Source organism: Lethenteron reissneri, chromosome 59, assembly GCF_015708825.2.
Source record: "Lethenteron reissneri isolate LAM-NWPU_2019-01 chromosome 59, ASM1570882v1, whole genome shotgun sequence".
In the NCBI taxonomy this organism is placed as follows: domain Eukaryota; kingdom Metazoa; phylum Chordata; class Hyperoartia; order Petromyzontiformes; family Petromyzontidae; genus Lethenteron; species Lethenteron reissneri.
In genome coordinates this window covers 6,022,693-6,036,752 of record NC_083837.1, presented here as the reverse complement: position 1 = coordinate 6,036,752, position 14,060 = coordinate 6,022,693, and the positions used below count along the sequence as shown (strand labels likewise).

General features: G+C 51.2%; 1 protein-coding gene across 1 annotated transcript in view; it reads right to left on the bottom strand.

Annotated features, from left to right (window-relative positions):
* LOC133357678 (stAR-related lipid transfer protein 13-like) overlaps positions 1-14,060 on the bottom strand; it is a 164,338-nt gene that overhangs the window by 131,216 nt on the left and 19,062 nt on the right.

The window sequence follows — 14,060 nt, the reverse complement described above, 5'->3', positions numbered from 1 at the left end:
GGTCGGTAATGGAACTTTGATCGCTGGGCGTTCGTTGTGCTGTGCGCTAACCACCGCACCACCGCTCGACATAACAGACTTACACACACACGTGGTGGTGAGTGTGCGAGGTGGTGCGTGTGTGCGGTGGCGAGTGCATATGGTACTGTTGTGGGGAGCGGTGGCGCATTGGTTCGACCACAGTAACAAACATCCGAATAGGTACTGGGCCTCTCCTTAAGTCGACGCAGTGTGTGGTTAACATCAGCATTGGGGAGACAAAGGCGGCCGGGCGTGGCGCCGGCCACACGTGTCTTGCGCCGTGCCGACCTTCGCAGGTGCTGCTCGCTAACGGCACTTGCCACCAAGTCTATTAAGGCTACACGGGGGATCTTTGTCTGTGTGCGGCGCTGTGCAAAGAAGCTTGCGTGCACGGTGCGTTAGGGTTGCCAGGCGCGTTGTGCTGACTGCTCTCGCTGAGGACCCACGGATGTCTGTGACGTAACAGCACGGGACACATTTTGACACCGAAACTGTGCAGAGTACTAGAAAGTCCGAAAAAGGGAGCTCGGTGTTCAGTAGCGCCACACCACGGCCATTCACCACCTCACCACGATCATTCACAGCCCATTCACAGCCACACCACGGACATTCACCCCCTACCCGCCCCCCCGCATACAACAATATTCTTCACGAGACTCAATTTACCCGGGGGCTATTTTCAAGGGCCCGTGGTGTTCTGTCTGCGGTGTACGGTGCTCATCGTCTCTCCCATCCTCCGCAAACCCCCGAATCTCCCTCTCCTCCACCCGCATGCACACGGCGGCCTCTTATTCCGGCAAAGCCCACAAAGAGGCGCACGCGCGAGCGTGAGTGCATGCATGCGCTCACACTCGCGCCTAACGGAGCGGCCTCGGAACGGAGCGGCCTCGGAACGGGGCGGAAAAAAATAATTTGACTGAGCTGTTCAAGTCACGGGCTCGCGAGGACAGTGCGTATATTGTCACGCACAATTATAGCTGTTATGAATAGCGTTGGCGTAGCAGCTAAGGCATGTCACGGTGAACCCCGCGAGCTCCGGGTTCACTTTCCAGTGCACGACCAACATTCGAGGCCGGTGATATCTGAACTGGACCTGGGCACCGCTCCCCCCATGCCTTTGCTAACCACACCGACCGGCATGGTGAAGTATGGTCAAACAACCTCTCATGATAAACACTGTGGGGGGGGGGGGGGGATGCCTTCATCCAGCAGTAAACCGACAAAGGGACATCAATTTAATTGTTTGCTCGAGACAACATATTATTTTACGGCCCATGGAAGTGGACATCACAGAGTTACCTCCGGAGATCCCTTCTCCAACTGACCTCCGGTGCGCACATGGAAGGAGCAAAGCTTTCCCAGCCGCCCTGCCACTGAGAGCAGTGTCCGCCGTGCTCTCACAAAACTTGATATTCTCAATTCTCCGATCCAAAATTGAGACGGATGAAGCGCGGAATCAAGAATTGAACGCGATGGGTTTTTGCGTGCAGTTCAATGAGACCCATAAGCCGACTCCAACCGAGAAGACGGGTTGATCACAGGGTACCACCAAGCTCGGCACCGCGACCTCCAAGCAACCCAGCCAGCTCGTATTTTTGCAAGGAATGAAAGGCCTTCTGTTGCCTCCTAGTGGATAAATGGACAAAGGGAAAATTTTTTTTTTTTACAAACTCTCCGGCAGCGTGCGGAGACGGTGGTCGTCAACCGCCCAATGCGGAACCACGGAGCCGCCGACGACGATTCGGTGCCGTTTTGGTGCGAACGAGTCGACCGTGGAGGGGGCGAGGGGGTCCATTAAAAAGACCGCGAATGCAATCGGGAAAAGTGTTGCGGCTAAACGCTTACCCCCCCCCCCACCCCCCCCAAAGTGCTAAAATGACAACAGCCATGCGGCGTTGTTGTCAAACGCCCCGCGTCTTCCCGAGAAGTCATCCTCCTGAATTCCTCATCGTCGTCAAATCATCATCAGTAATACAAAAAAAACATTGTTCTTTATCATGCATTATTAATTTACCATTTCCCCCGTGTTCACTCGTACCGGGACCGTAACCCCGTTTTTCCCCATTGGAACGAGGTTTACTGCAGCGTTATGTTCCTGAAAACTGAGGGTGGCACAGTAGGGTTTTTTTTACAATCGGGTTTAATTGTCTTTTTATATTAAACCCGACCATCTGAGATTGGGAGAAATCCGGTTTAATTGGTTTTAATTATGAACCGCACTTCTCAACGATGGGCTTCATCCATTCCAAGCTAAGGAACTCACTGGCGCCCACGATTGTGGAGAAGCTCGTGTTCATCAAGACCAACCTGCCCGCCGCATTCTACGACTACCCCGTTCCCGACAGCCCCGAGTACGATAGCAGCACCGACGAGGAAGCAGCCTATCAGAGTTTCGTATTCATTAAACCAGGTTTTAATTCCCCGAAATCGGGTTTAATTGTATTAAAGAAAAAACCCGATGCCTGACGCTGGAAAAATCGGATTTTTTCCACCCATGCTGAAAACGCTCGCGGACAGAGGGAGGGTTCTCGGAATGTGTCGACTGCGGACACCACGCGTGGTGGGGTAGCAGGACAGGAGGAGGCAACGGCGAGAGCGTCGCCTTGTTGGGTTTGCGTTGACCGTTTTGAGCCCATCGTGCGTCGAGGTGGAATCTTTCCGTTTCGCAAATGGACGGGGGAAGAAAAAGCATGCACGTGCGTGGATTCCTCCACACGGCTCTCCAACACGCGTGCTTCTTCCTTGCAAACGCAGCATTCGATTCGCGGCAGATACGTCGACTGGCGTGATGACGTCACACAGTAGCGGGCGACTTTGTAGGATGACGTCGCGCGTGACGTCATCGGGGAGGGAAAGTGAAAGTGCGCACATGGCGTGTGGCATCATTGCCTTGGCCTAAAAGGCTTTCCCATCATTGCTTCGGTTTTCTTTTTCATGTTGTCAAGGTTCAGGCAATTGTTCGAGTTGGCCAGTTCGCTGCGAGGATGACCGGAGCTTGCGTGTTGGTTTATGCTCCTTGGTGTTGGGGTCAGCAGGTTACTGTGGTTCATTCGTGGCAAGTACTTTGTGTGTAATGAGCGCCAAGTCGCAAAAACATCCAACGACGCAAAAGATCCGCTGGCTTCGATCTCCCACAGTGAAGCTCATGGGGACCACAACCCCGGACTGAACCGCATCTACTGCACTAACCACGGCAGCAGCAGATCCAAATACTCGATGCACACGTCGGAAATTACAACAACAAAAAAACTCTCCGGCAGTGCCCGGAGACTGTAGCCACGCAGAACAGAACGGCGGAACGGATAACCGACTCAAGGTCCGAGGGCATCATCACAACGATGATGATGATGACGCTGCACCAATCCGCTGCTCATGACACAATCGTCTGACCCAGCGGCCACCTCCCCGTGCAATCCCAGCTGTTGCTCTCCGTACGAAGAGGGAGGCAAGGAAGGAAGCCCACAAACTTGGGTGACTCTCGGCACAAGCCAACACAAACACTTTTGCCGTTTCCTCTCGGGGTGATCTCACCGCATTGTGTGTGGCCGCGGGAAGCAGTTCTTCTACTGGGAGAGACTCGCAAATGAGGAGCGACTGGCCACGCACGCGGCCGGCCGTGACACCGGGGGTTAGCGGCGACTCCGGGAAGCCCCCCCCCCCCCCGCTCTGATTCAGAGGTGGTGCCCGCCCCGTGGTGGTGGTGCCCGCCCGTGGTGGCGATGCTCGCAGGAAGCACGCAACCAAAAGGTCACCTGTTCACGAGCCGATTTGAAAACAGTTAATCATAAACAAAAGGTTTTCAAATGTGCATCTAATCAGGGCCCCACGGCGTGAACAAGGGGCAGCCTCCAACTCTTTATCTCAATCGATACATCTACTTTTTATTTTACCAGGTAAGCCCCCGCTGAGCTATGGAGCTTTTTTTTCAGATGCAACCTCCCTTTCGCAAATGATAGCTCAACGAAGTGTGCTATCACGCGTGGTGACGTCGATTCTAAATGCGAAGGGAAAAAGCGGAGTAGCCGGAGGGCTCAAACCCACGACCTTCTGTACACAAGGTGAGGGCGATAGCATCTCGCCACCATGGCACCTCTCTTTCTCGCCTCTCTACTTATGTGCTAAGAAGACCCATTGCTAGAAACGTCAAGTCATAGATTTTCCTTTCAAGGCTACACACGGTGGTATTCCCGGAACCTTGTTCAGTTGTTGTTACTACTCGGGGTGCTTTTGCACAGCTGCCAATGTAGCGGCCACCACCAAAATCGTTTGTTTCCTCGCAGGAAGTGAGCTCTGGGCGGAGGGGATGGAGTCTCAAAGGTCGCAACGAATTGATACGGCACGGTGGCTGCAAGGGGACCGCCGCCAGAGCCACACCTGCCGGAGCCAGCTTAGCCCGAGCCAGCTCCACCCGAGCCAGCTACACCCGAGCCAGCTCCACCACCCTAACCAGCACAGCCCGAGCCAGCACAGATTTTGGGTTCCGACGAGCGAGGCCATTCATGAAGAAATCAAGTTATATTGCCTGACACAGGATAAAAGCGACCTCCATTGAGCAGTGAATTGAGAAATGGCTGAATATTATTATAATACATCCTATTACACTTATGCTTATTTGTTTCACCATATCAGATGCAGGAAGTTGCCACTCACACCGGCTGGGTAACAGCATCCGTCCAAACCTAATGATCACCGTCCAGACAAGGAGGCCCTGGGCAGGTTGAAAAGTGCCGTGTATGCGCGATGGTTTAACACCTCCGATTAGCGCGGTTGGCTACGTACTATGCGAAAGAAGTTCAACACACGCAACTGTTACTTTTTTAGGGATTCATCTTCTTGGTTCTTTCGGTAAAGTCACGTAGAATGTAAATAATAAAATAATAAAAATAAAACATAATAAAGTAATTATCTTATTTATAAAATAATTATCTTATTTTATTATGTTTTATTTTTATTATTTTATTATTTCCATTCTACGTGACTTTACCGAAAGAACCAAGAAGATGAATCCCTGCAGTCACGAAAGCTTTAAATCGAACATTTTTAGAGATGTTCAGAAAATCCGACCTATTCACGTATATCCGCCGACGTCCCAGTTGCCAGCGAGACGTCGGCGGATGTGTGCATCATCAATGTTGATGGGATGCGTGCCGAGGTCAAACGCGTGTCTGGGAGCATGTGTGCACACACAGACACGCAATGCCCACGTTTGTTTATTCTCTTCGGACTTCTGTTGAATCCAAAGCTGACCAGCGCAGTTCTTGAGCGCCAATGAGCATGGTGATTATGCGGCACAGTGATCAAGCAGCGTTTGATTCCTCGCCACGGCTAACATCGGTTGGGAGCGATATCCGAAACGATCCTGAACAACTCCAACTTCATCGAGCCGCAATGATCCAGCTTGGTGAAGTTTGGTCAAACAACACCCCCCCCCCCCCCCGACGAAAACGATGTGAGGCCTCCATCCAGCAGCGTATTGGCAAAAGGCATGCAAATGACGACTTGGTTTTCACTTTGTTAGTGAAGCACACGCCGGAGACGAAAAACCTTGAGCTTACGAGGGACGTTCAACTCAAAAACGCCAATGATTTCGGCAATATTTTGGCAGCCAAACCCTTGACCGTGCACTTCTCTCGCGTGGAATAGTTTACGTCGTCAATACGTCTTGGGGAGCGGCATTCAGATAAAAAAAAGGGAGAGAGGAGGCAAAGAGCGCGCGACCAACCCCATGTGGTCTGTGGCGACGAGGCCCTGCGACAAGGCCCCCACTACGAGGCCCCCTCGCAAAGCCCCATGATGAGGCCCCGTAATGAGGCCCTATGATGAGGCCCCACTACGAGGCCCCGCTACGAGGCCCTGCTATGAGGCCCCACTATGAGGCCCCACTACGAGGCCCCACTACGAGGCCCTGCTATGAGGCCCCACTATGAGGCCCCGCTACGAGGCCCTGCTATGAGGCCCCACTATGAGGCCCCGCTACGAGGCCCTGCTATGAGGCCCCACTATGAGGCCCCGCTACGAGGCCCTGCTATGAGGCCCCACTATGAGGCCCCGCTACGAGGCCCTGCTATGAGGCCCCACTACGAGGCCCCGCTACGAGGCCCTGCTATGAGGCCCCACTATGAGGCCCCGCGACGAGGCCCCGTGATGAGATGTGGCCCACGACAAGGCCCCCACGACGAGGCCCCGCAACGAAGCCCCACTACGAGACCCCCTCGCAAGGCTCTGTGATGAGGCCCCGCGACTGGGCATGGTTTAAACCACACGTCTCAGCTGTGATGCCTCACACCAGCCCCAACCTCTAGGCGCACGTTGTGTGTGTGTCTGAAGACGTGTGTGCGTGTGTGTGTTAAGACGTTGTGTGTGTGTCATCTCAGTCAGTAGACACTTCACGTGGCCTTAACGTGCACCTAGCCTGGCACGAGCGCCGTGGTGTTGTTGTGTAAAGAAGCGTCGCTCATCGTGGCTCTGGTTGCCCTTCCCAGGAAAGATGAAAGCGCAACGATTATTGCCCGGATCAAGACCACAACATTGTCGAGCGGGAGGAGAACAACAGAGGATGTCATAACTCCCCCACCCCACCCCGACAGCCATCAAAGGGTAAAAAAAAATGAAAAATGTCTAATTTTAAAAGAATTCTCCTCTCTCATCATCATCATAATCAACTCCCACGCACGCGCGTTATAGGGACTCGTTGCAACGTTTTTCTTTTGGAATACCACCGACCCCCCTCCTCCCTTCCCCAGGAAGCCGTTTCATCGGCACATTTCATACTGCAGTTGTTCGGCCCAATACCACGCGTCCTCCCTCAAAGCATTCGAATGCCCACCGAGTCGTCATTCTCCGCTGCTGTAAATCGGGGTGGGGGGGAGGAGTCGCGGTGTAGTGGTTAGCGCAACACACCCCGGACCCGGTGGCCTGAGTTCGATTCCCTCCTCTGGCTGCCAATAACAGTGGCGAATGTTTGAACTGGTCCGAGACCTCCCCGAGGTCGGCTCAGCCTCGAATGAGTAACCGGTGCGGTGTAAACATCGCCGTTGGGGAGACAAAGGCGGCCCGGGCTTGGTGCCACGGTGCCGGCCTTCATAGGCGCTGCTGCTCGCTAACAGCGCTTGGCCAACAGCAGTCCCTTGAGGTTATCGTTGGCGACGGTAATCGCTCAGTGTCATTAGGGACAACGTGACAAAGTGAAGAACCGGAGAATCCGTCAACCTTCACGCATCTGTCCCTCCACGGCCTTCTGGGAGGAGCGCACCATTTGAGCGGCAGAGCACGAACGGACAGGCAAACGCCGGGGGCCGGTTTCGACATTTAGTATCTCATCAGCAGTGTTCAGGTTGCGTGCGTGGCCGACACTGGGTAACTGGCCGCACGGTTAGGAATGTTGTTGCTGCTGTTGTTCTTTTTTCTTTCTTCCCAAAGCAACAACTCGGGGGGGAGGGGGGGTGCTTCGTGGAATTTTTACGGCTTGTTTTGTAACGATCTCACGGAGAAGGCGACTTCATTACAAACGGGCAGAGGGGGCTACACACAAAGTGAATGCCTGGTCACTGTTGGGCTTTGTATCTTCACCGCCACAGATCAGTGGGCACAATGAAAACGACGCAGCATTATTATTATTATTTATTATTATAATTTATATTATTATTTAGCGACAGACACTTGACTGCGCAGATATGTCACTCCGGATGGGAAATATCCCACAATGCATATATTATCAGAGTACGTTTTTTGTTTGCATTCTGACCACAAATATTGTGGTTTCAGTTTGGTGTTTTAACATCTTAACACAACTGTTTTGTTGCCAGAAAAAGGGGAAAACCTATTCTCATACTTTGGTACTGGCAAAGGAGGCCCTATGATGAAGAATAGGTTTTACCCATTCTGGCAATAAAGCAGGTGTTAAGATGTCAAAACACCAAATCCAACCCTTTGCAAGGAATCGTGTCTGCACTCACCACAAATGCTATGATAATTATAAATGCATCGTCCCTGTTCGCCTTTTGGCGTTCTCTGGTCTGAGATTGGTGAGACTAGCCCCTAAAGAAGGCCGTCTCTGGTGTAGGCCAATCAGTTTCAAGGACAATGCCCATATATTCATAATCAGAGCATGTTTTTTGCTTACATGTTCACCACAAGTACTTGTGGTTAATGCAGACATGATTCCTTGCAAAAGGTTTCTATTTGGTGTTTGAACATCTTAACACCTGTTTTATTGCCAGAAAGGGTAAAACCTATTCTTATTTTTTCATACTTTGATACTGGCAAGAAAAGGTCACAATCGTGAAAATATCGAGCACCGCATTCCATCCATCAGCGGAGAGGTCATGGGCTGACAATGATCGTGGTGTTGATTTAATCGCTGCTACACATCCGATTATTCTTTTTAAAAAGTTACTTATTACATTATACTATTGTCGAATACAGTTCACAGATTTGCGACACTTTTATTTACAAAGAGTAAAGCGTCTTGCTTACACAAATGCATTGACCAGTTGGGCTCGTTAAATGTGCAGTGGTCAGTGCACTGCGCTACGGCCACGGCTGTCCTCGGTGGCGATAAATATCCATGCGTGTGAGCTGTGGATTCACAAAGGGCCAAAATAATATTGTTCATTCATCATGAGCAGCAGCAGCAACAGCTCGTTCATTCCTCCTGCCAATTAATTAATCAAGCATATTCCACTTCACTTGCATAGCGGTACCATGGGGATGAAAAAAGAGAAACGCACTTTATTGTGGGCATGCGACCCAAACTATGAGCCGCATACTAAACCCATAGAGACCCATGTTGATACTGATCGTAGACCCATAGAGATACATAGAGACCCAGCGAGATACGTACAGGCACATCTGGGTACATAGAGATGCATCGGGATGCATCGTGATTCATTACAGACGAGACACAACGGTGCTATTGTGGGCATGCGACCTAAACTATGGGCCATACAGTATACCACTGGACTGGAGTTTGCGCTCAAACGGAGAAGCAGACAAACTCGGCGAACTCTCTGTGCTCAGGCAAAGATGGCGGCGTACAGAACGAGGAAAAAGATGCTGGAAGGTGACACCAACAGCTGCTCTGTGCTTCCAGTGTTCAGGGGCCTGCTGAAGGCGTGGCTCCGGCTGGAGCACGCGTACCACACGCATGCCGGTGATGTGCACGTCTTCTTCGAACGCTGGGGAGCCGGACAATCTCTCTGTATCAGCGTGGACGGCACCCTCGTGGTGTTCACCTTCTGAAGCGCTCTCTCGTCACCGTGGCGTGCGCGATGACCACCACCACCACGTGACTTTTCTTTCGTGTTGTGCGCGCTGCATTTAGCGCCACAGCGCGTGGATTTATAGCGTTTATTCGATTGTTTGCTGGTGACTGTATTTCATATCGGAATCGCTTCCAGTGCTGTTGCTGCTGGCGGCAATGCAAGTTGTTTAAAAGTCAAAAGTCTGCTGAAGCCCTCTCGTCGTGGCCAGCAGAGCACGTCGTTAGCACCCAGCTCCTGAACTCATTGCCGCTGCGATCGCGTGCAAGTTTGTAAAATCGTGTGGGGTGGTGGTGGTCAACAAGCGATTGAAACCAACAAAACAGAAAGAAATTCCGTAAATAATTAAGTAACTTGCCCGAAGGCATTCCAAAACTGTCCAAAACAAATCACTGGCTCCGTCACGAGCCTTTTGCTCCCTCCAGTTTAAACAGAGCTCATTGTTGTGTGGCCTCGGATGCGTGCAGTGGCTACGGCAGATTCGAAGCAGTTTGTCATCGGGACCGGCTGGCGTGCAGCGGACGCAGATTGCCGATTTACTGGAAGTCCCCCCCCTCCCCTCTCTGCCGCCGCGTATATATATTCGCTTTCCTCCGGCGGGAAGCGGGTCGCCGGGCTCGCGTGGACGTTTGACGTTTCCATCCCCATTTTTTAAAGGCAAAGAAGGAAAGGGGGGGGGGGAGAAACACATAACTCAAACCAAGCAAGCGCGGCGCTCTCCTCGTTCCGGGGAATGCCGCGCAGCGGAGGCAGCCAAATGTCGAATCGCGAGACGGCGTTCGGAGGTAACCGTGAGAAGCTGCCGCGTGCCGGAGCAGCTCGACGTGCGTCTGAGACGACGGGGCAGAGACAAACCCCCCCCCCTACCTCCACCATCACCACGGCTTCTTTTTGCCATAAAAATCACCGGGGAGCGGCGGTCGTAGCAGAACGCCGGCTCGTGAGCCAGCGTATTATAAGTCGGAACACAACAATGCACCACATTTAAATACCTGCGCGGTCGGTGTTATGAAATGTTTTACGGTATAAACAAAAAAGGGAAGGATGGTTCAACTCATAAATAAGAAGAAATATTGTGCATTTACAGGTGACACTATAATAAATACAGGAGAGCAAATAAAACATAAAATAAAGATGGACAGAAAAAAAGTTATGTTTTATTTTCACTTCCCTTGAGTCCTGATGCTCGCTTGCTTGTCGGGAAGGGGCGCAACGAGTCACCACAATTACACACACACAATGCACACACGCGCGCACACCCTCACACAAGACAACGATCCTCCACATAAAGCCTTATTAGACTGTAGGAGCAAGTCCTGTTAGCGAGTACCTATGAAGGCCGGCACAGCGCACGAGGGGGTGGGTGGCCAGCACCACGCCCGACCGCCTTTGTCTCCCTAGTTGCCATGTTTTTACAAATTTCACTCGGTACTCAATTGAGGCTGAGTCGACCTAGGGGATGCCCAGAACCGGTTGAGATAATCGTCACTGGTGTTGGCCGTGAGTGGGAATCGAACTCGGGTTGCTGTGTTTGTAGCGCAGTGCGCTAACCGCTACACTACCGCTCCCCACACACATACACACACACGGGGACATGCATGCAAGCACACACACACTCGCATGTGCACTCTCACCCATGCACACACAAACACTTACTCCCCCGCGCAAGGCTGACTCATTACATCTCACGGAGGATCGCTCTGCTGAACAAAATTTTCTCGCAGTTCAGTTTGCAAGCGCGAGTTTGCGTTCTAAGTCGACGTTAAACAAATTCATATTTCATGAGTGCGGGCGTTCTTAAGTGTGGGCGTTTGTAAGTACGGGCGTTCATGAGTGCGGACATTCGTAAGTGCGGGCATTCGTAAGTGAGGGCGTTTTTAAGTGCGGGCGTTCGTAAGTGAGGGCGTTCGTAAGTGCGGGCGTTCGTAAGTGCGGGCGTTCGTAAGTGAGGGCGTTCGTAAGTGCGGGCGTTCGTAAGTGAGGGCGTTCGTAAGTGAGGGCGTTCGTAAGTGCGGGCGTTCGTAAGTGCGGGCGTTCTTAAGTGAGGGCGTTCTTAAGTGAGGGCGTTCTTAAGTGCGGGCGTTCGTAAGTGAGGGCGTTCGTAAGTGAGGGCGTTCTTAAGTGCGGGCGTTCGTAAGTGAGGGCGTTCGTAAGTGCGGGCGTTCTTAAGTGAGGGCGTTCGTAAGTGCGGGCGTTCATAAGTGAGGGCGTTCTTAAGTGCGGGCGTTCTTAAGTGAGGGCGTTCGTAAGTGAGGGCGTTCGTAAGTGAGGGCGTTCTTAAGTGAGGGCGTTCGTAAGTGAGGGCGTTCTTAAGTGCGGGCGTTCTTAAGTGCGGGCGTTCGTAAGTGAGGGCGTTCGTAAGTGAGGGCGTTCGTAAGTGAGGGCGTTCTTAAGTGCGGGCGTTCTTAAGTGCGGGCGTTCGTAAGTGCGGGCGTTCGTAAGTGCGGGCGTTCGTAGGTCGAGGAGTGCCTTACATGGTAGAAGAGTTTAAAACTCACCATCCTGTCGCTTAAACTCTGAAGGGGCCTGGCAAGTACGACGCCGTGGTCGTTTTAGTTTTATACAGGAACGGCAGACACATCAGGCTAAATTCACCCATAGTGGGGATCCTCGGTGTGGTGCAGCCTCGCTGCTCAAGGCTCCGCTTCTCACCACACCCTGGATTCCGGTTAACGACGTCCGCTGCGCCCGAATGATGTGAAGGTAACGCGAAAAGACGTGACGAGGTGGAGCCATCGCGAGAAGGCTACCGCCTCGCACCCAATGTCAAGCGCATCAGAATAACAAGAAAATCAACCACATCAGAACAACAACAACAATGACATCAACCACATCAGAACAATAACAACAATGACATCAACCACATCAGAAAAATTACAACAACGACATCAGAACAACAACAACGACATCAACCACATCAACCACATAAAAATAACAACATCAACGTCAGCAGCCTGTGAATAACTGAATGGTTTTGACATTCCTCCTCAAAGACACCGGTGGTGTAGCCATGATCCCACATCAAAACTTCTACGACAGACCGATGCGCCTATAGAAACTGATAGAGACTCAGAGAAATACCGGATTATCCTAGTAGCAAAAGTAGCGACATATGCTACAGGCCCCACGCTAAATGCTTTGAAGCTATAAATCCCGGTTCAGTGATTCTGCACTTGTTCTACTACTATAGTACTATACTGCCTTCAACTTTTACGAATGACTGGGTGTTTAAGGTGAGCGATTTGTCGTATTATCTGGCTGTATAGCAAATGAAAAAATACAATTACTTTCCTATGCAAGTAAAAAATGTGTGTTTTAATATACAAGCAGTCTCCGACTTACGATGGTCCGACTTACGATATTTCGATCTTACGATGGCGATAACGATATGACAAAATTGTAAAATATTTTATATTTCGCGCGGCAGGCAAACGCAGCAGCGTACGAGGTACAATTCTGAACGTTGGGACACTACCGGGATGTTCTGAATGCATCTCCCGCCTTGTGTGATGCCTCTCACTCTCACCAGCGGTCGACGGAGTTCAGTTTTCTCGGTGTTCAATGCATGTTAAAAGTTTTTTTTATAGCAGATAGGATTGTTTCCTCAAAGGTAGGCTAAGAATTTACCTTGTTTTTTACTTAAAAATTTACTGTGCAATACAGTATTGTAATTAATAAATACATACAGTATATAGTTTATACAGTACGGTACTGTAAATTGCTCTCTTTTGCTAAATTATCACCATTCTTTAAGGCTCCTGGGTAGGCTAGGCCATTTTCGACTTACGATATTTTTGACTTACGATGGGGTCGTCTAACGCATCTCCATCGTAAGTCGGGGACTACCTGTATACATGTTTTGTTTAATGTATCACCCCTTTAGAACATATGCTACAGGCTCTGCACTAGCTTAATATGGCACTGACTCAGAGATGCAAACTATGGACCATAATGTAAACCCACTGGGAGTCCTTCGACGGAGGAGGAGTGGCAAAGCTACACGAACTCTCTCCAAAAGCCCTCTCGTCGTGGCCAGCAGATCTCGACATGGGCACTTGGCTTCTGTACGGATTTCCGCCAATAGTGCGCAAGAGGAGAAGAGAACAGCGTAAGCTTCGCAGAGCGTGCCAAGAGCCGTCATCGTTCTGTCACACCGACAAGGCTTGTTGAACACTGTAAAGGCGCTCCCACAAGGCCTATAAAGAGTCATTCACCGCATGCCAATCATGCAACGGGATGGGTGGAGGTCGACAGGAGAAGGGAAGAGAAGTGGAGGGAGACAACCCGAGGAGAGACGGTGAAAGCAGCGGTAGCAGTGGCAGGGGGGCGACACCGCAGAGCGGGGAGGGCTCGACCGCACAGGCGGAGGCCACTGGGGGGTGGAGACTGGGGGAGGCCGCTGGCAACCATAGACTCACACAGTGACCCATAGAGACCCATATACTCACAGAGAGATAAAAAAAACTCACACAAAGACCCAGAGACTCACTCGATGACCAACAGACAGACTCATAGACTCATACAGAGACTCATAGATTCAAACGGTGACTCACAGACTCACACCGAGACCCATAGACTCACATAGAGGTGATCGCAAGGCTACTTTGAGCAAGATCCATAACTTACTGAGAATGACCTTGCATATGACATCTGGCAGAGCCCCAGCATTGATTTAAGCTGGCTCGACTGCTGGTTGGATGCTGTCTGTCGAAAGACCAGTCTAAGAGTTCCGCTTGCACTGAAGCAATGTTGCCAGAATGAGTTCAAGTTCAAGTTTAT